General features: G+C 38.9%; 1 protein-coding gene across 3 annotated transcripts in view; it reads left to right on the forward strand.

The window, feature by feature from the left end:
• CHRM2 (cholinergic receptor muscarinic 2) overlaps positions 1 to 20,624 on the forward strand; it is a 193,819-nt gene that overhangs the window by 39,392 nt on the left and 133,803 nt on the right. For 2 of the 3 annotated variants that reach the window (XM_034403775.3, XM_034403776.3), the window contains exon 3: positions 4,504 to 4,639. The exons of the other annotated variant lie outside the window; for it this stretch is intronic. The gene's annotated coding sequence lies outside the window, so the exon portion shown is untranslated. The remainder of the gene's footprint in view (positions 1 to 4,503; positions 4,640 to 20,624) is intronic. 3 annotated transcript variants of the gene reach the window in all.

The raw sequence follows: 20,624 nt of genomic DNA on the forward strand, positions 1-20,624 counted from the left end.
TGATTTAATTCACCAGAACAAGAATAGCAGACTGTTTTAAAAAAACAGAAAATATATGACATAGTTGAAGGTGGAGAGATGAAAGTGAACAGGCTCATATGCTTGTAAAAGATTTGTACTGCATTGCATGGGAAAGTATACATACTTTTAAGTAAGGAAGGAGAAAATCCAGGTGAAAGAGGGAGTGATTTCAGTAGTACTGACTAGAATTAGTACCGACTAGTTACTTTGACTTCTATCAAAGAATCAGAGGTTGAAGGAAATCACTTTGAAACGACAGCAAGGAAGAAGTCCAGGAATAGAGCAGTAAGGGCACACAAACATTTCTCCTTGATGAAAACAGTTTTCTCCCCATTGCAGTCAATTAGTTACAATTAAAGTTGTGAAGAGCACTTACAATTTAACTAGTATTATTAGAGATTTTAGTCTGCATTTGAAAATAATCTGAGCTAATTTATGCTTCGTTAACTTCTGGATTCCGCTCTAACTCAAAACTATGAAGAAGAGAGAATGAAACGAGTATCATATGAGTAATAGCATGATTGGCACACTGTTTGGGACAGAACAAGAAACAGGTTCCTTGTGGATCTTCGAAGATTCAGAGTGGAGAAGATCCCTCAAACATTAAATGGCTCCCCTCACTTAGCTCATGTTTTTTCCAATTTCCTTTCCTCTATTATCCAGTTATTTTGTTGAGGAGCTAATGTTCCCTGCAGTTAGAGGACCAAAATAAGAGAGATTGGTTAAGCAAATTCAACTGATTAATTTTTGTTCCTGGTACCATATATAACTGTTGAAAGTTCTGATCCAAATACTGATAATTATTGAACCATTTTCTAATGAAAGTGGTAGGAACTATGATCACCACTAATCAGGGGAGGGCTTCAAAAATTTAACAAGGGGTTCTCTGCCCGGTTGCTGGGTGGGCGTGGCCATGGTGGGCGTGGCCTAGTCACCATGGCGGGGGGCATTTTTGTCCTCTCCGGGCTCCAGAGGCTTTTCTTGAGCCTCCGGGAGGGTAAAAACTGCCTTCCCAGGCTCCAGAGGCCCTTTGGAGGCTGGAAATGGACTTCCCGAACTTCCGGTAGGCCCATTTTTCACCCTCCCCGAGCCTCCATGTGCACCTGCACTTACCTGCATCCGAAACAGGCCATGTGGGGACTCCTGGGAGGGGCAGGGTGGGCAGGGCGGGGCGGGACCAGCCAGGAGTGGGATTTGGGGGTTCTCTGAACCCCACAGAATCTTAGCTAGAGGTTCTCCTCAACCCCTGTGAACTCCCAGCAGCCCACCCCTGCCACTAATGTCTCATGCTTCTGCTTCATCTTCAGTTGCTTTAAAGAAAGATTGTCCAGGATTACAAATATTCTACTAGAACCAATGAAGTATCCTATTAGTAAACGTTTATTGAATTTTACACTTCAGTGAAGTCTTTTACAGCTAGGTGCTAAAAAAGTCTGTGCAGAATTCTAGTAGAATAGAAACATCCTGTACTTTTTAGAAACAACATACTGTTCAGAGAGCTAGTTAGTATTTTTTTTTTTTTAGTTAAATCAAGAAGCTGAAATACTGAGAATTAGAAAAGGATGTTCAAACTGAATAATTTATTATCTTAAATGTCTGTCTATACACCCCTATCTCTGTGTATTTATATTTGTCTTGGACAAATTGCTGATCTCGACAGTGAAAAATGGCATAATTTTTCAGACCTTTCTGAAAGGAATGGATTATATACGGTACTTATAGATGGTACTTTTGTGGCTGGCAAAGGTTAACTACTTACCTTCAGGGAAAGGAGGAAAGCAAGAATAAATCTGCACATGGTTTGTGAACATCTTTGACTTGATTGATGCATATTATATACATATATATATGTGTAACTAGGATAAATATTCAGCTGTGCTGAAAATTTGTCTTTTGGCACTGAGCCATGGTGGCACGGTGGTTAGAATGCAGTATTGCAGGCTCTTCTACCGACTGCCAGCAGTTTGATTCTGACCCGCTAAAAGCTGACTCAGCCTTACATCCTTCCAAGGTCAGTAAAATTGTTGAGGGAAACTGCTTAGAGAGAGCGGTAAAGCACTATAAAGCAGTATATAAGTCTAAGTGCTATTGATATTTTCTAATGTAAAATTTTACTTCTCCAAATTTCAGCCATTTTACTGAGGTTATCCTGTTAAGGAAACAGACTGGATGTTCTCCATCTTTCCTCACTGAATATTATAAACCTTAATTATTTTCTTAATTGGCTTTTTTTTTTTAAAAAAAATCTCCTTTATCCTTTCACTTTTAAGCAGCTGAAGGGAGAAAATGTTATGGTGACAGGCAGACTTTCTTCCACCCAAACAAATTCAATATAGAAATATTGAATTTGGTCCCCTCACCATTTTTTTTGTGATGGGGGAAGTCCCAATTGCGATTCAGCCAGTTCTAGATCCTGAACTGAATTTAACTTTTAACGGTTGCCAACCTTCTTGGCAGAAAGTGATAATACAAAAATCTTCAGTGCCAGATTAATTACATCTAGGTTACTGAAGCTGGCCAAACCATGTCTTTGAGGACGGCTGAAATGACAGACCATTAATGGAAAGCAAAATTTTTCCTTATGTTGAGAAAGAAAAAGGAGAATCCAGAGAAAAATCTACTAGTCCAACACCGATGCTTGAGAAAGTTCTAGAGAAGAACATAAAGAGATTGATCTTTAAACTCCTTAAAATGAGGTAATATAGCCAGTTGATTAAGGTATTAGACGAGAAACTGAGAGATCATGAGTACTAGTCCCACTTGGGAAGAAACGTAATTTGCTGAGCTTGGGCTAGTCACTTTCTTTTGGTCCTAAGAAAAAGGCAATGCCAAATCACGTCTGGAAAAAAAAAAAAAAAACACTTGCCAAGAAAACTGCAGGGATTTCTCCAAGCAGCCTCCTACGATCAGACATGAATGAACAGAGGGAAAAAGACATCATAACTGGACATTAACCTTATCTCATGTTCTGACTAACCAGCCTTTTTAGTCGATGTGGGGAATAATATAGCTTGATTTTAGAAAAGCATTTTACAAAGTATTCCATGACATATTTGGTGAGTAAGCCATGTAAGGATGGCCTGGAGAATCTGGCAATTAAGCAGACCTAGCTGACTTGGGAGGTGTTTATCAATTAATTAAATATATATGCCACCCATCTCACCAATAATGTGCTTCTAGTATTGACTGGGTATCAGCGATATCGGACCTGGACTTTCTGCTCCAACATTTCCATTAATGACTTGGATAAACAGATAAAGATGTGTAAAACTTGTTAAAGTTGAAACATTGTGTGTTCAAAATGCCACCTTCCAAATTTGAAGCTGATTGTTCTGACTTTGATTGAAGTGTTTTGAGCTCGAACTCCTGGGGGCCCTAGTGAGCAGGGATGTTAGGCAAAGCGGGGGTGGGGGGGAACCCCAGGATTTTTCAAATGATAAACTTTTGATTTGGAGAAGGATTGTTTTCTCCCCCAAATATGTTAGAGCTTTTACAATCCATTACTTCATCAAAATAGCAAGGAACTGTAATGCTCTGTGGTCAGAGATAGTTCTGGGGAAGGGAGTTTCAGAAAAAAGAATTTAAGCACCATAAAGCTGACCTGGGTTTAACCATCATAAAGCTGAGCTCTTTGTAGGAACTGAAAAAGACAGTCAGAAGTTGTGGTATGAAGACCAGTAACCTGGAAAACTGATTGGGATTATTCCTCTTCCTCCAACCCATAGATTCAGAGGCTACTTATTTTACAGACATCTTAGTTGGTGTCAGAACTAATAAAGGTAAAGATTTCTCTGTCGGTTGTGTCCAACTCTAGGGCTCAGTGCTCATCTCTGTTTCTCAGCCATGGGAGCCAGCATTGGATGTTTTAAATTTGTCTCGGCCAAATTGTTTAATTTGGTTTTATTCTGTTTTTAAATTTTGTATTTATGTGTTTTATTCTGTGGCTGTTCACTGCCCTGAGTCCTTCGGGAGTAGGGCAGTATATAAATCCAATAAATGAAATGAAAAATGAAAAATTGTCTGAAGACAATTTCGGTAGTCAGGTGGCCAGCATGGCTATATATCAAAGGTGCACTGAACACTGTTACCTTCCTACTGAAGTGGCACCTATTAATCTACTTGCATTTGCATGCTTTCGAACTGCAGGAGCTGGAGCAAGTAACAGGAGGAGCTCACCTTGTTATGTGGCACTTGGGTTTCAAATCCCGGCTATCAGCTCTCCAGCTGACAAGCTCCGTGTCTTTAACTGCTGAGCCATTTCACCCCATTCACAACCAATACAGAAATTTAAAAAGTGCAAAATCCAATATCCCTCTCTATCTTCAGTCAACCTCGTACTGAATACAATTATTGCACAGCAATTGCACACTTGTTACTAGACCCGTGGATTGAGTCAGAATCTCCATTTCTTGAAACAGATTATTGCAGCTTCTCAAACACATACACACACACATACACAGTTATGTGTTTTCTGTACTACAGATGAGTGCTTCGGGAGAACCGATGGTGCCACGATGCGGAAGAGATGTGTGGCCTTCGTTCCCCAAGTCCATTTAGAAAGATGCCAGTCATTGTATCTGTAAAAGAGGAGAAGATCACCGAATACAACTCTCCAAAGGCAAGTGAGATGAATAAAGATCAAATGCAATCCTGATTTCCTGAATTATTCCTGCTTTTCTTTGGTCATGAGGTCATGCTGCTCTAGCTTTAATGGTGCGTTCACACAGTGAACACACGGGGGAATCCCAGGTGTCTTCTCCTGGCTTTGAAAAATCCACCTTATCCCAGGAGAGCCACTGTTTTCTTTTGTTGTGTCATGTTACTACTTAGAGCCTGAGAAAGAGGGAAAAGGTTGGGTGAGAAGGGCTTGGTTCTGAAGATGAAGAATAAATAAACAGCAGCAACAAAGATAGGAACAACTTATTTTGATAGCCTTTCTTCTCTTCCCATCGGCTGCCCTTTTAGTTGTTTGGGATTTGTTTACTGAAAAACAAGAGTTTCTGTGCTATTAAATGAATACCCTCTCTGCACTGCAGCACTATTGCTGTTGTTTGATCATACAATGCTGAGGAAACTTACTGCGCAGAGCACATGGACTTGCCTTCAGGAGAAACTCTCCTCTTTAATTTAATTCTTTACTCTTGCATACACAGACACAATATGCCAGAAGCTTGCCTGTGTTTCAGACAGGATTTGAAGTGCCAAGGCAAAGCCCTGGCAGCCAGTGATAACAAGCCAAGTTCTTTTGTTGGTCCAGTTTGGTGGTTTGTCTGTTTTAAAAAGCTTGCGTTATCACACACAAACCAATGTTCTTGGTCTGTCTTCTGCCTTGTTGCCTTTCATCGGCCATAACTTATTGGTCGTGCATTAGAGAAACCTGCAAGTTACTCAAATGTAATCAAAAATCTTTTTAAGAGCTAGGAGCAGAAAATCTATTTCAATGACAATCTAACCTCCCCTCCGCCCCTTCATTTTTTTTTTTTTTTGTGACAGCAAAAAAAGCTTAGGAATTATATTTTAATTTGATGGTTTTATTGACTTGGAAAAAGTCATGCATTTGGGCATTTCAAAAGTGGATCAGATTTTGGATGCCCTTCCACCCTCTGTGTTAGGAGCCTCTGACAATTTCCTCTTCTTAAATACATGGCTGGATGTAGGCACAAAAAATAATGTTAGGTTCTTTGGAGAGGTAATTATTGTGAGGAATTTATTTTTAATGTGGATTTTCAATCTCTGACAGCTCCATATGTTTGTTTCACCAAGGTAAAAATTAATAATGCCTGCTTTGTGTCTAAAAGTCCTATTTCACCTCAGTATCTCTGCCATGCATATTTATTTTCCAGTTCTTAAGGTGCCTAATTCAAAATGGTGAAACAACACAGATGAGTTATTTCATATTCTTTCCCATCTATAATCCGGTGATCATCTGGAATATCAGATGAGGCTCCATTGTATTGTAATGTGCACACAAATACGGGTGCCTGAACATAGTTTGAGAGCTGTACATTTTGTCTGTTGTACAATCCCTATCGCTGTAATGGCCATCCATCCAGGATAAAGAGACAAGGCAGAAAGAAATCAAAGTCACTGAGATATTTTTTTAAAAAAAAAGATGATTAAAGTTCCCACATCCTAACATTGTTGCCACCAGTTAGTGATTAACAACATTTTTCTGCTTGAGTTAAAATGCAGTCCACCCATTTCTGAAGTGACATAAAACAATGGCAGCATAACCCAAGGCCTGTCTCAATTGTGTCACTGCTGAATGGGATTCTCCTGATCTACGTTTGTGCCATCCAGGGGTGAAATGTAAAATTTGTTACTACCGGTTCTGTGGGCGTGGCTTGGTGGGGGGGGTAATGTGACTGGGTGGGCGTGGCCAACTTTTTTTTTTTTTTTTTTACTTTTCAAAGCATTTTTTCTAGTGCTTTGAAAAGCCTCTGCCGATCAGGCAACTCATCTGGGATTGTCAGAGAGGCTTTTTAAAAAATTCTTTGAAAAGCCTCTCTGCCGATCAGGCAACTCAGCTGGGATCGTCAGAGACTTTTCAAAGCATTTTTTTTTTACCACCTCTTTGGCCAAGAGGTTTCAGAAAAAAAATGCTTTGAAAAGCCTCTGACGATCCCAGCTGAGCTGCACGATCATCAGAGGCTTTTTTTAAAAAACTTTTAAAAGCATTTTTTCATCCAAAGAGGTTGTAGAAAAAAATTCTTTTAAAAGTAAAAAAAAAAAAAAAGCCTCTGATGATCATGTGGCTCAGCTGGGCACGGTGGGGGGGGGAGCGCGCAGAGATTTTTGTTACTGGTTCTCCGAACCACCCGCTGCCATCGCTACTGGATCGGGTGATCCAACCGGGAGCATTTCACCCCTGGTGCCATCTGTTATCATTTAAGTGATTAATGATGTCTGGATTTGTTGCCCTTTCTCTTCACCCATGACCAAGTAGTAGGGAAAATATCCACTAGTCCGGGGTGTCAAACTGGCGGCCTGTGGGCCAGATGCGACACACACAGGTAACACCCACCCCAAGGGGAAAAACATCACGATGCATCGCAACATGATGCCATGAGTTTGATACCTGTGCACTAATCCAAGCACTGAAACAGGAACTGAGTGGAGTCACCTTTGGGAATCTGACTGTACACCCCTAATTTATGTTTTTTCTTGCTAGATTGTATCCCACTTTTTCTTCCTGAGCTCCAGACAATCTTTTCTTGACTCTTATTTTAATTCTCAATAACCTCTAGAATTAGCTGAGGTTTGAGAGAAGAGTTATGTGGCTAATGGTAGACAACAACCTAGATCTCTCTTGTCCTGATCCAGCAGCTAAATTACTACACAAATCTGATTTGAGGTTGGCTGCCCCACCTCTCATATTCAGTTCGGGCATCTCTCAAATTAAAAAAAAAACAGTGAAATACAGGTAGTCCTTCACTTACAACAGCTGATTTAGTGATCGTTCAAAGTTACAACGGCACTGAAAAAAAGTGAGTCATGGCCGTTTTTCACACTTATGACCATTGCAGAATCCCCATGGTCACATGATCAAAATTCAGATGCTTGGCAACTGGTTCACATTTATGACGGTTGCAGAGTCCCAGGGTTATGTGATTACCTTTCCCAACCTTCTGACAAGCAAAGTCAACGGGGAAGCTGGATTTACTTAACAACCATGTTATTAACTTAACAATTGCAGTGAGTCACTTACCTAAAGTGGCAAAAAAGGTTGTAAAATGGGGCAAAACTCCCTTAACAAATGTTTTGCTTAGCAACATAAATTTTGGGCTCAATTGTGGTCGTAAGTCAAGGACTATTTGTACTGTAAAACATTTGGAAAGAAATTAGCCCAGAGAGGAAGGACACCAGTCTTGTCCTGATTGTGGTAGCAACTAGATCTTGTAAAATATTATAAAATATTATAACTGAAAGTAACTAGCTATTGGCGATCTGATCTCTAACTTTATGGAGAGGGAGGAGGAAGTGTTTGAAATTGGTCAGTAAGAAAAGACACCTGGTTCCATATCCCTCAATATGTTTTGTATGCTGAAATGAGGAAAATTGGCTGCTGCATCTAACTCTGACGATACATTTCAGAAAACGTACAATGGAATACAGGTAGTCCTCATTAAGTGGCAGCTTCAGACAGCGCTCATTTTCAATTACGATAGTGATCAAAAAGTAACTTTGTGACCAATGACACATTTTAAACCTTTGTGGTGACTCCTCTAAACCACGTGTTTGCAATTGTTGTCAGTTAGTATGCTTATCCTGTGCCTGACCCATTTTTCTCCTTCCCCTTACAAGAGATCCTTTCTTGAGCTGTTTTTTTTCCTCAGCAGCTCTTCCCTAAAAAGTGCTAATCCAAGCTCAACTCTGTGACCTTAATTCTTCCCCTAGAACTCTTTGCTGGCTCCTGCTGCTGCCTGACATTGACAAGACCCTAATCAGTTTCACATTAAAGGCTTCAGTATTCTTCCCAAGTAGCTGGAAGCCATGAATGAGCTAGGCAAACTGCAGGTCCTAGCACAGCCTTTTGATGTCTATTCCTCATTGTGTTCTTGCTTACTCTCTTGTAATCCCTTCCTCTGCAATGAATATAACTACAAACATGAATTCCCTTGTTGATAATTGTCCCAACAGTGGGGTGAGCATTCCTAAGAGTGGAGTAGTAGGGAAAAAGCATTATAAGATTTGCTCTTATATCTGAGTCAAGTTTTGGAAATCTTCCCCAGTATTTGGGTTCATCCATGGCCATTGGGGTTGTGTCCTTCTGATGCTGTAAAGCAGCGGTCTCAAACTCACCTCATCACATCGTCGTCATGTGACGTATCTCAGCTTTCCCCCCCTTCACTAAACCGGGGGTAGGTGTGGCCAGCACGTGATGAATCTGGCCCCCGGGCCATGAGTTTGACACCCCTGCTGTAAAGCAAAGGAAAGCTGAAGTAAAATCCTAGGTACGCTAGCAATCTTGTGATTTTTCACTTCGTGTTCACTTAATGACCAAGTTGCCGGTCCCAGTTGCAGTTGTTAACTGAGGACTACTTGCAGTGCACCCATGAACAACTCTAATGTTATGGAAAAGTTTAGTGATGTCCAGACATGATTCCGCTGTGTGAAAATGTAAGTGGGGAGATGGTTTCAATCACCTTGCCAGTATTATTTACATCTACTAGATTGACTACTTAATCATCATTTGACCTTCCTCTAGCCCTTTATTGAAGGAGCTCTGATATCAGAAGGCACTGATGCTCCTGTACTTTAAAAGAAGAAGGAAAGAAAAGGAAAAAGAGGGGGTATTTAAAAGGCTGACACTGCAAAAACACTTTTGTGCTGTGGAAAATATTGGAGTCAAAGCATCTCTTAAGCAATTAGCAAAGGATATTGAATTGTTTTCTGAAATCGCCTCCTTTTTTTTTTTAATCTATCCAACAGCTTTAGTAGCGAATGTATTATTCAGTTCAGAACAGAAGTGGCTTCTCACAGCCAGTTTATTAAACTATTATTCATAGCTTGGAGCTTTATTCTTTGTTCAGTGCTTACCTTGCTTTTCTAGCAAACAGATCATGATTTTTTTTTTGGTTATGAGATTTGCATATATGAATATATATATAAGATTCAAAAATGTTCTTTCCCTTTCCCCCTGACCTACTCATTTTGATACAGGAGGACTATAGAAAAAAATAAAATAAAAGTATGTGCAGTATCACATTGCAAATTGGCTGGTTAGCTTCAGGTTATGAATTTATTGGTACATCTTGGGTTCGTCACAAAGTAGGACAACATGTCTGGGGGTTTCTTCATACGTCAGGTATAAGAAATGAATAGGGGTTTAGTTCAAATTTGATCCTTTTTGATGAAAGAAATTACAAGAAGCATGAGCTAATTTAAAACATGGACTCTCTTAAGCCTCAGCCTCTTGGAAAACATTCTCTTGCAATGCATAGCTAGCTTCCTGGGCTTCAATACTTTAATATTACTGAATCACAACTAAGTTTATGAGGCCATCTTTCAGGACCTGCAATTTATCTATTGCTTGTATGCAGTGGTGGGATTCAAATAATTTAACAACCGGTTCTCTGCCTTAATGATTTATTCCAACAACCAGTTCACCAAACTGCTCAGAAAGTTAACAACCGGTTCTCCCAAAGTGGTGCGAACTGGCTGAATCCCACCACTGCTTGTATGGTTGTCTCATATTAGTTGATAAAGACAGGCTTTTTTGCTCAGTGGGGTTCAGGAGATAGAATAGAATAATAGAGTTGGAAGGGACCTTGGAGGCCTTCTAGTCCAACCCCCTGCCCAGGCAGGAAATCCTACATCATTTCAGAAAAATGGTTGTCCAACATCTTCTTAAAAATTTCCAGTGTTGGAGCATTCACAACTTCTGCAGGCAAGTTGGTGGCTTACAATGCGTTAAGCAATAGCCTTCATACTTTTTGTATATACCTGCTTAGTAGGGCTTTGCCCCCCCCCCAAGTGGTGTTCTTTTTTAAACAAAGTCAGCTTATTGCCCCCACAAACTGGGTCCTCATTTTACTTACCTCGAAAGGATGGAAGGCAGAGTCAACCTTGAGCCTGGTGAGATTTGAACTTGCAGTAATGGCAGGCAGCTGGTGTTACTTAACAGTGCTTTAAGTTGTTCCATTTATTAATTGTTCTAACTGTCAGGAAATTTCTCCTTAGTTCTAAGTTGCTTCTCTCCTTGATTAGTTTCCATCCATTTCTTCTTGTTCTACCCTCAGGTGCTTTGGAGAATAATTTGACTCCCACTTTTTTGTGGCAACCCCTGAGATATTGGAACACTGCTATCATGTATCCCCTAGTCCTTCTTTTCATTAAACTTGATATACCCAGTGGTGGGATTCAGCCAGTTCGCACCACTTCGGGAGAACCGGTTGTTAACTTTCTCAGCAGTTTGGTGAACTGGTTGTTGGAAGAAATCATTAGGGCAAAGAACCGGTTGTTGAATTATTTGAATCCCACCACTGGATATACCCAGTTCCTGCAACTGTTCTTCATATGTTTTAGCCTCCAGTCCCCTAATCATCTTTGTTCTATCATTTTTTTAACAGATCTAAACATCTAAAGACAGCAGCTGGATTATTCTGTATACATATCCTAAATATTCACACATTCATATGGGTCGTAACTTTTGGCTGTATCATTTGTAGATTTATAATATTTAAAGGAACACTGACATTTGTACATTTTATAAAGTACCATATTGCTTCAGCCTTTCGGGGAAAAATAAATTAGTCAGTGGTGGATCATATCATAATATCATTTTTCAATGTTTTTTTATATTTTTTATACATTTTCCTTAATATACATAAGTATTCAATAAACAGTGTATTGTCTGGATCATTTTTAGTAGTAGTAGTAGTAATAATAATAATAGTAATAATTATAATTATAATGATGATGATGATTGAGTTTCATGTTTAATGAATAAAAGATAATAATAATAATAATAATAATAATAATAATAATATAATATAATAATAATCTTAATCTTTACTTATATATAGTAATATTATCCCCACGTCTAATTTCTATTTTTATTATCTAACCATTTGTAAAACAAATCCCACGTTAAAAAATATTCTGTGTCTTTTTTATCCTTTATCTTTAAAGTTAACCTATCCATTTCCACACTTCCACATTTCCATTTTTAAATTATATTTTCATCTAGAGGAGTTTCCTCATTTTTCCAAATTTGTGCAAATACTATTCTGGCTGCCATCAAAACGTGTAATATTAAATATACATTCCCTTTATTGTATTTTTCTGGCAAAATACCCAACAAAAATATTTCTGGCTTTAAATCTATAAGTTGCTTTGTCTTTTTTTCTAGCCATGTATGTATTTTCATCCAATTTTTTTTTATTTTATTTTTTTGCCGTTTAGCAAGTCTACCGCATATGATAATATGATCCCGGTATCTGGTTGCATTTCCAGCATTTGGCGGACATGTTTTTAGACATCTCTGCTAGCTTTGCCAATGGCCAATGCCATCTGTAAAACATTTTATACAGGTTTTCATTGTATGTAGTTGCCATTGTCAATTTCTAGTTTCTATCCCAAAGTTTTTACCATTTATCTAAATCTATAGTATATCCCAAAAAAATTGGCCATGTTATCATTGTTTCTTTCCCTTATTTTTCTTCCAGTTTAAGGCTTAATAAATAACTATATATTTTCTTTATTAGCTTTTCATCCATGCCTAATAGTATCTGATAAAGTATTGTTGGCTCTTTATAGAAACCATATATCCTTTTTTTTTAATGTTTTGAACGTGCTACATAATACTGTTCATAGAATAAGATAAATGTTGTTTTGCTAGACCACAATAAGTCATGGTTATAGCTTTTCCTGACCACATTTCAGTTGCTTAAAGAATCCCAGCACATACTGCTTTGTCTGTGATGGCCCAGGTGTTTGGAACAAAAAGTAAGATAAAATTGATTTGCTTTCCTCTATATCCACCTTTACAGAATTACCATCTAATTAACTTGGGCATTTCTGGGGTCTTCGTTTCCCAGGTTGCTGTTTTCAATTGCTGGGATGTTTCTCCAAAGCAGAACAAAACAGAATTTCAATCATAGACACAACTGGTCTACGGTAGTTTCAATACCCTTACAGGGTTATTTTAGGGTAGCTAACAGAACACCTCCTAACTAAGTATTTGCACAAAGTGCACAAAGTGTATTTTAGCAGTTTAGTTCACTGATATATTCAGGAAAGAAATAAGTTCTGTTCAGCAGGGGTGGGTTCTACTTACCTTTACTACCGGTTCGCAACGGAGCTTACTTGCTTTGCTCGTGCGCACACATGCACTTCTGCACATGCACAGAAGCTTCCTGATGACGTCAGGGTCGGTAGGCGGAGCCTCCCAACGGTTTTACTACCAGTTCTTGCGAACCGATCTGAACCGGGGGCAACATACCACTGCTGTTTTTTTTTTTTTTTTTTTTTTTTTTTTTAATTTGATTTATATGCCGCCCTTCTCCGGAGACTCAGGGCGGCTTACAGTGCGTTAAGCAATAGCCTTCATACTTTTGTATATTTATACAAAGTCAGCTTATTGCCCCCACAAACTGGGTCCTCATTTAACCTACCTTAGAAAGGATGGAAGGCTGAGTCAACCTTGAGCCTTGGAGAGATTCGAACCAGCAGTAAATTGCAGGCAGCTGTGTTAATAACAGGGTGCTTTAAACCACTGTAGTACCAAGGCTCTTACCAAGGCTCTTACCAAGGCTTTCCTCTGTTCAGGGAAATTATTATCGGAAAGTGTTGAATTTGTCATGGAACAATGTCCCATTGAAGTGAGGTCAGCTCCATCTGTATTGATATTCTGGGAGTCCCTCAAGACCTGTCTATGTCATCAGGTTTGGGGGGGCTCAGAGTACCGGTGAGATCTTGAGATGACTCCCTCGCTAATCTAATCTCTTGTGTGGTTTATGCTTTTTAAACATGTTAATAATGACTGGGTTTTTTTTTTTTTTTTTGACATTTTATATCTTTCTTGTATATTATCCAGAGTCACTTCTTGTAAAATGGTTGGCCATGAATTTGATAAATAATAATACCTGTCCCTAATCATTTATTCATGTTTCTTCCTTCCCTCTTTTATGGCCCTGTTTTAATTGGATCACGGTGTTTTTATTTTTATTTTTTGGCATATCCTTGTAAGTAAATAAGAGGATATCAGCTTGCATGATGATGTTTCTGAGAATATTGGTGAATTCTGAGAGTGTAGATATCTTTCTGAGTCACAAGCAGACATTTGCCATTAAAAACAAAACAAAGCAGTTTTTGGTAATGGGAATAATTTACGTGAGGGCTTTGCATGATTATTTCCTAATGGGAACGCGATTGCTGCTTTCATTTTGTTGGGGAATAGTATTGTGTTTTGTTTTGTTTTTTTAAGAAAAACATGTCAGAATAATGTTGTTGTGGATATTGATATTGCCCCATCTGAAGCATTAGTGTCGCTGGCTTCTCGTTGTGAAGGGCTGTTTTTATATAAGCACACACGAATATTATAAGCACAATGTGATCTGAAGCGTTTATGAGTGGTTTATTGGCATTTGAAAAATTGTAGAATTGATCAAAGGTTCACAGAAGCAAAATGGAAGGAGCTTTGGAGATTATCCAGTCACTATCTAAATATGCTCGGGTGAATAGCACAATCCACCCATCAGCGTAAGAGACATTTTCTGCCTTCCACTTTACTACTTCACCAGCGAAAAGTCTGTGGGTCTTCTGTGCTAAAGGCTATTTATCAGAATGGACATGAGAGAGCTCTTTGTGGAATGCTTGAAGGTATAATGAATTATTGAATAATTATTGAATGTGTAATTCACCTGTGGAACTCACTACTAAAAGATGCAGTGACGGTCATTAACTCTGGGGTTTTAAAAGGGATTCAGAAAATCAATGGCAGGGATTTCGACCGCAATTATAAGTTGCAGACGGAACATCCTAATTATGGGGATGAGCAAAAAAGTTTTGGAATGAAAGGAAAAACCTCTTCCTAATTTCTGAATTTACCCAGACACATATATACTGAATGCATGTATAATAATTAGAGGATATGATGAAGCACGACCAAAAATGTAGCAGTGGTAATAAAATCTAGGGGGAAAAAAATAGAATAATGAATAAATGAGTGACATTTGTAGAAATTAAAATTATATCCATCAAATTTTAATATAGAACTAGCTCAATCCTTTAAACATATTATTAAATCTAGCGCTACAAAGCCATCTAGCGCTTAATTTTCTCACTTTTAGTGTAATGTATTATTTCAACTCAATGATCACCGTGGAGCTGAACTGGGATGACGGCTCGCATGCCATCAGAGAGGGCACCGTGTGCCACCTCTGGCATGTGTGCCATAGGTTCGCCATCACAGCTATAGGCTGATGCCATACACTAAATAAATAATTAATCATAGACTGAAAATGGGGGTTCTAAAAACAACTGTATATTGAGATCCATGTGCTAGTATTCACTTTTTCTGTGCCTGAAAAGAGTTCCACCTGTTTATTGTTTTCTCTCTCATCTGCCTCCCCCAAAAATGTGTAGACCCCTGCACACACCTTCATAACTGCTTAGTAGATTATGATTTATCTTTCATTGCTGTCCTTGCAATGTGAATGAATCAGAGCTCAATTCCTCCTATACAAATAATTTGAGGAGCTCAACATGGGTGTGTGTGTGTGTGTGTGAGATCTACTACAGTTTGGAAGCAGAAGAAAAATGGGAGATCTGGAGAATGATCTCAGCTTCATTAAAAAGACTGCTGAAACAGGTTATTGCCTGTCACACACAGTTTTTATTTTGCAGAGTGATGGCTAGCAGAGCTTTTGGGCTCACAATAAAAGCAAACTTCTCCATCTTTCCTGCCTCCCCCACACTTTATTTATACCTTTCATTAAGAAACAAGATAAAAGTTGCTCAGGATTTGATAGATTACACTCCACCCCCCCTCCACCCCGTTGAAGGGTTATTCCACTTCTCAAAGTCTTGGTTGGACACAAACAGAGGTTGAGGTTAAGCTCTGATTGTCGGTGTCTCCTACCATCCTCTCCTTCAATCTGGAATTCCATATTCTTAGGGATAATCTTGAAGGTGAAACTCAAATACTTTGGCCATCTAATGAGAAGGAAGGACTCACTGGAGAAGAGCCTAATGCTGGGAAAGATTGAGGGCAAAAGAAGAAGGGGGTGGCAGAGAATGAGGTGGCTGGATGGAATCACTGAAGCAGTCGGTGTGAGCTTAAATGGACTCCAGAGGATGGTAGAGGACAGGAAGGCCTGGAGGAATGTAGTCCATGGCGTCGTGATGGGTCAGACACAACTTCACAACTAACAACAACAACAAGGGATAATCTTCATGGTACCATAATGCAAGCCAGTTTGGAGTGTGGTTGAAAAGAGATCGATGGAAGCTGAGTCAAAAGTGAATGAGGTCAATTTCAACCATTCCATTTTTCTAATGTCCCTTTTTCTGACTCTTCTTGCTTTTTCTCTCAATCTCTTTCTCTCTAAGTGCTAATGGCAGACATCACTTTAAGAGGTTTTCTTAAAGGGAGCATCTTAAATTCAACGTAAATTCTGTTTATATCTAGGTCTGAAAATTGCCTCCCTTGCTCTAGGCAAGTTTGGTTAATAGGGGAAAAACTGAAAGTAGAACTAATCAGAGAGTGATCCAAGTAACCTATCCAGGTGGCTAACAGAGGGCAGCATATGCAAACGGTGTAATTACAGTGAGATCATTTTAGCTATCTCCATAGAAATAATTTCTAAATGCTTATATAGGCATATAGAATGGGATGGGATGGGATGGGATAGGATGGGATGGGATGGGATGGGATAGGACAGGACAGGACAGGACAGGACAGGACAGGACAGGACAGGACAGAACACCTCGTCCATTTTTTTAATAGCCAAGATCTCATGATGGTTAGGTGTCAACTAGCTGTGTGAATTGTACCCTATAAGAGAAACAATGAAAAGTGTTTTTTATTTTTACTTTTGAGTAATCTTTGGTTCCTGGAATGTATTATATATTAGCTGTTAATAAATATTGCATTTTTCCAGCCTTAAGTTTCAAGTCCTTTGGCCTGCTGTCCTTTAGTCTCTATTGCAGTTGGATTCCTATGTCCCTTTCTTGCACCATAGGTTTTCCCCATGCACATGGCAGATGCATGTGTCATTGATTATGTGCCATCAAGTTGTTTTCAACTCTTAATGACTACCTATCTCCATGGTGATGATTTTCTTCTTGATCTGATGTCTTCTGATGATGCCTCCATCACCATTGTGCCCCAGTGGTGCAGTGGTTAGAATGCAGTACTGCAGGATACTTCTGCTGCCTACAATTTGGCAGATCGAATCTTACCAGATTCAAGGTTGACTCAGCCTTCCATCCTTTCGAGGTGGGTAAAATGAGGATCCAGATTGTTGGACGCAATATGCTAACTCTGTAAACCACTTATAGAGTGATGTAAAAGTACTATGAAGCAGTATATAAGTCTACGTGCTATTGCCATTGCTATTGTAACTGAATCTGTCCATCTTGCTGTTGGTTGCCCTCTTCTTCTCTTTCATGTTGCATGCATCATGTCCATATTTAAGGTCATAGAAGTATTCTAAAATTGCAAATAAATAAATAAATAAATAAATAAATAAATAAATAAATAAATATGGAAGGAACAACGTGGAATTGGATAGGATAGAGCTTAACATGTGAATTATTACTCTGAACCATTCTTAAGACATCTGCTATATACATATCACATAAACATACAGAGAGATTCTCATATAGCACTATTTACCATTCTTAAGACACCTGGTATATACATACAATATAAACATACAGAGAGATTCTCACATGGCACTAAGTAAATTTTGTTTATTTCTTCTCTCACTTTGTCCCAAAAGTCCATCTACAATGACATTTTCATTTATCAAAACAAAGCAGCCTTTCTATATAGTTGATTTTCTTCAGGTTGTAAACCAAGAAACATTACCATTTCTTTTTCAATCTGTCTTCCTGGCCTTTTGCTATCTTCCCAGAAGGTACCTAATTCATTTACAATGGGATGAGTTTCTGGGTATTTTGTCTCTGGAAATGATCCTCCAGCTTCAATATCAGGTGAGACAGAACTGGGAGAATTCAACATTATCAAGATTTATCAAGTGAACAAAACAGAATTTGTTTTTGTAGTTCCCATCTCTAGGCTCTAAAACTCAACCCCAAATATAGTCATGATAGGATAGGATAGGATAGCTTTATTGGTTAAGTGTGATTGGAAACATAAGGAATTTGTCTTCAGTGGATAAGCTCTCAGTGTATATAAAAGCTATAAGTGATAAAACATAAGTGATAAATTATAAGTGATAAAAAAGGGATAAAGTGATGTGATAAAAGAAGGCAGATGTAACCAGAGACTGATCTGACTTTATGTAAATTGATTTTGTTCATGTGTTGTCTTCTTCTTTGCCAAATGTCCTTATTTTTAATAATAGCTAATATAGTGAAAAGGTGAGAAGGAGAAAGATTGCAATAAGCAAATACACGTCCTAGTATGTCCATTAAGAATCAGGCATAACACATGATATGCTAGCAACTGAAAGAAATCAGATGACAGTTTAATCTTAGCCAGGCCAACAGAAAGGGAAAGCACCAGCTCCTCCTTTTTTTATTCTGTTGCAGATGAATGAAATCACTAATAAAGGAGATTGTTTGGGAGCAAAAGAAAACCAACTAGCACATTTTCCCAGTTTACAGTAACTACTGGAAATGGTGTTACCATCCTACTTTTTTATTGCATGCCTCAGAATCCTTGCAAACTAATCCATGAAAGTTACTTAGTCGTGGTGATTGTAGCAATGATCGTAGTTAATGGATTTGGGAAAGTCATAGTGCAATGAGTACTGAAATGGTATTTCATAACCATCTGCATTAAGGACTCAATAGCTGGATATAGTTGAAAGCCAGCCAGTATCTTTCTATCCTAGAAAGAGTGCAAAGAAGGTTAGGGAACTAGGGGCTAAAAATATGAAGAAGAATTGCAGGAATTGGGTATGTCTAGTCTAGTCCAATGAAGAGAGGGACTAGGGTTGACATGATAACTCTATCAATATCTAAGGGGCTGTCACAAAGAAAAGGGGGACAACCTATTCTTCAAAGCCCTTGAAGGTAGGACAAGAAGCAATGGATTTAAACTTATCAGAGAGCTCAAACTTAGAATTAAGGAGAACTTTCCTGACACTGAGAACAAATCATCAGTGGGACAGCTTGTCTTCAGAAGTTGTGGGAGGATTTTCAGCCCCTGAATTGAAAGATATTATATTTACACACAGCCTATGCTGTGGCCTCTTAGGGCCTCCCACAACCCACTAAATTATCTGTGGTCCTTACCTGATATTCCATCTGTTTAACAACCCATGAGATTGCTTAATGACTGCAACTGGGAGTGCTGGAATTGTGGTTGTTGAGTGTAACAGTCGGGTGACATTTTGCTTAAAGACTGTTTCACTCAATGACTGAGGATCTGGTCCAATTGTGATAGTGTTGAGAACTACCTATATTCCCAGCTATTAAGAAGCTTGATTTTTGAGAATAATTCCTTTCTTCTTCAAACAATAGTGTACATTTTTTTTCTTTCAGCTGATGCCAAAAAAAGAAAAGAAACATGTACGGCTTCAAGTTGTGTTTTGGGTATAATGCATATATAGGCATATGTGTGGGAAGATGCATATGCCTATTCCTATCTATATGCATGAAAATATCTCAGTTTTATATCCCCAGACAAATAACCTTCATTGCTCTGGGTTTTTTTTCTTCTGGTTAATCTGCATTCTGGAAATTCACTTTGTTGAGCCTGTGTCATTTTGACTTTTATTGGCCTTTTCTGTGCGAGCATCTTTGATTTAAAAAATGTTCCAAAGCACATTTGTTCTGCCTTCTGTTGACTGAAATTAAAACAGTAAGAAGAGATAGAGTTGGACATGAAACAGGCCACCTGCAAAGGGAAGGATCGACTAGGGTGGAACATGGATTTTGGACAATTATTGTTTCTGAAACAGCTCATGTTAATTGGAAAAGGGAGGTCCTGTCTTGAAGCTCACAATCTAAAAAGATAGATTTATTTATTTAACATATGGCGATGTTACAATTAGCCAGGAGACTACAGAGTTAGTACAAAGTAGTTATTTAGCTGCTGAAGAGTGCTAGTTCATTTAGTTCATACTCACATGCTTATCCCTAGTGCACCACAGTATTGTGGCCCACTGGCAACCAGCATAGTTGGCAGCAGAGGTGGACAGTGAGGAGGTTGGGGAGGAATATGGGCCAGTCCTGGGGGCTGGGAAAAGCTCAGATGAGGGCACTGCATTGGAGGCAGAGAGGGAGCTAGACAGCAGTGAGGAACAGCTGGAGTCTGTTCCCTGTGTGCGCATGTGCAGAGCTGCCAAAGAACAAGAACAACTCCGAAAGCAGGGTCGACTTGGGAGTAAAGCCACACCTTGGAGGTGATTGGCCCCTCCCATAGGAAACAAAAGAGGAACAAACAGGAAGTGGGCTTTTGCAGGAAACAATTTGTTTCTTCCATCACTCTGAGAGACTCTGTGCCAAGTTTTGCCTTGTACTACATTTGGAAACTAGTTACCTGGCAGCCTTCCAAGTGAAATAAGGTCTATGTTAATAAATATTCCTTTGAAAACTATTTGGACAGGCCTTGCTGACTGTAAATGAAAGGAATTCACAGTTGTGTAAATAAAAGAGGTTTTGCCAGGACCAAGACTCTGCTTCCGGTTTTTTAATGGAGCCTAGGTCAGAACACACAGTACATCATTACATAGTAATGATAGGCTGTTGAAAACATATTGTTCACTATTAATACTAGGCTGTTTAAAAAAAAAATAGTAAAAAGGAAATTATTTCCCATGTTCATATCACAGAGCTGGATCAAAGTGGGCGAAAGCTTCAAGAAAATAGTCTTGCACTAAAAGCTCAGGAGATATGAAAGTGTTAACTGGCGGGACGATCTTCCACATCAAGGGAGGTTTATTCTACTAGAGAAGCGGGAT

The sequence above is a fragment of the Pantherophis guttatus genome, chromosome 7 (genome assembly GCF_059756535.1).
Source record: "Pantherophis guttatus breed Tessera chromosome 7, ASM5975653v1, whole genome shotgun sequence".
Lineage (NCBI taxonomy): Eukaryota > Metazoa > Chordata > Lepidosauria > Squamata > Colubridae > Pantherophis > Pantherophis guttatus.